This window comes from Schistosoma mansoni, chromosome 1 (assembly GCF_000237925.1).
Source record: "Schistosoma mansoni strain Puerto Rico chromosome 1, complete genome".
NCBI lineage: Eukaryota > Metazoa > Platyhelminthes > Trematoda > Strigeidida > Schistosomatidae > Schistosoma > Schistosoma mansoni.
Genome location: NC_031495.1, coordinates 22,038,617 through 22,040,973, shown reverse-complemented (window position 1 = coordinate 22,040,973; position 2,357 = coordinate 22,038,617). Strand labels below are relative to the sequence as shown.

The 2,357-nt window shown below is 31.3% G+C and overlaps 1 non-coding gene across 1 annotated transcript; it reads left to right on the top strand.

Moving 5' to 3' along the window:
• Nucleotides 1-777: 777 nt before the first annotated feature.
• Smp_tRNA_00200_Pseudo_TCG.1.1 lies at nucleotides 778-849 on the top strand. The gene has a single exon. It is a non-coding gene (tRNA).
• The last annotated feature ends 1,508 nt before the right edge of the window (nucleotides 850-2,357 follow it).

Sequence of the window (2,357 nt, the reverse complement as noted above, 5' to 3'; positions counted from 1 at the left end):
AACAACACCACTCTTATTTGTTACTTACTGAATAGGCACCAAAATAGCTGTTTCACGTTTCCAGTCAACAAATCATGTGAAAAAATGTTTGATGGGAGAATAAATTCAAAGTTTGAAGTAAACGTCTATGGAAATTGATATAAAAGGTCTAGATACAGGGAAATGATTTATACATAGAGAGACACCCTACTGATAAATACTGTCTAGTACCAGTAAAAAAAAGAAATTATCTTCATACACTTTACATGTAAAGCAGTTACTCGTCATGTCTTATCTTCATAGCACCGAACTAATTGAATCATATAGATTGTAACATTCTATTGGATGATAGTAAGATGGAAATATAACGTTAGTTTAAAAAGTTTGTTTTCAACAACCAGAATAAGTAACTGACATCATAAGTGAAATAAAAAAACGCCTTGTGAATGCCTTAATTACAGTGCAATTTTTTTGAGAGCACAATACAGAGGGCAAATATATTTTTTTTAAAATAATACAGTTGTCATAAGATTTTAGATATCAAACTCAGATGTTCAGAAAATATAATTGGATAATCTCTCAGTTGATCGTGGTGGGATAATCAGTGATAATTATGTATACTTAGGTAGTATCAAATACTATTTAATACTGATTTTTAATACAAACAATACAGTACAATTCATACACATATGCCAACAACAGGTTGATCAATTGCAGTCCTAAATACAAGTAAATACAAGTAAACAACACCAAGTGAATTTAAACTTCACCCCGTTTGCACAAGCAGGTGGCTATCAGGATTCAGTAGCTTAGTGGATAAAGTGATGGCGTTCGAAGCGAAAGGTACTGGGTTCGAGTCCCAGAGTGAACATAAACTCTGAGATGCAGGCGCATCTAGCTGAAGAGTCCCAAGTAGGACAAAACGCGCGTCCTGGATCCCACTACTGCCCATTATCCATATTTGCATATAAGGCTTCTGACTTCAGGTAATATCAAGGCAGTCCCGACAAGATGCACATATGCCAACAAGAGACTGATCAATTGCAGTCCTAAATAACAATGGCAAGATACAAGTACACAACACTAAGTGAATTTAATACATTCTATTATATTGTGTTCAAATGATATATTGATTATCTTAAAAAATTTATTTTACAAATAACACTAAATCTAATCCAAAAAATTATTCTCGAGATCCATCGATCACTTTTTAAATAGAAATATTTCCTATATCAAACACCTCTAAATAAACAAATACTCACTTTAATTCTGTTGTACGAATTAGATGTCACTTTTCTAAGGACTCACGTTAGCAGAAGGTAAAATAGATGATTAGAAAGTCATAGACCTTTAGGTAAGACAAAGAGATCTGGTAGAAATAAAGCATACTAAAAACGTTTTCACCATTAAATTATCAATAACCAATGGACTGCTTATCAACATAGATCTTCTGAAGTTCATTACTTTTCACTTATCTATTTAGACTATCCTATTTTAGTGACCCGTTGATCTGACACCAATTTGAAAATATGAATAAATATGCCATGAACAAGAACTTTTCATTCGACTCTGTATATAATTATGCTGGCAGCGTAGCTGTAGCAAGAACCATAGAGATGGTAACGTTACACGGTCATTCTTTACTATGAATTTCATTTGATAACATAGCTTAGCAGAAATAGAAATAAAAAATATTTTACCATTTGTGTCACAACTAACTGATTTTACACAGAAAAATCTATAAACCTGAACTAAATTAAATATCAGCAAAGTTTTGCACATCCGTTTGAAATTACTGGTTGCTATCAAAAACCGTTTATATAGCTTCACACAATAGATAGATTCTTTTACTAATTTAATTATTTGTTTCTAACTAATGTCTAGCTTAATTAAAACTCAAGATTTGTTGAAACCTATACTAGGCTATCTGTTATATTAACCTATATTACATGGAATTACTGTACACTTTTTTTCACAGTAGATACTGACTATGAAATTTAAATGTATAAACTTGTCCGTGCTTGAGTGATGTATATGGTGTCCATAAGCTGCTTTCCAATCGTGATTCATCAGATAAAATATTTATAGCAAAATAAATATATTTTAAGTAATAAAATATCAACTTAACTCTATTTCACCAAATAGGATAGAACTGAACTGATTTATAATAAATATAATTTGGTCATCTGAATGTATGGTTTCTGTTACATTCGTTATGCAATTACTGAATTAATATTCTCAAAGCACTTTTCAAATACATATCAACATACAATTGTAGTGAACAAGAACACGGGTGGGGACAGTCGACTGTAATTAGGCACGAATTTACAGAATATCTCAGTTAAATATGAGAACCATATAGTAAATAGTTAATTTGC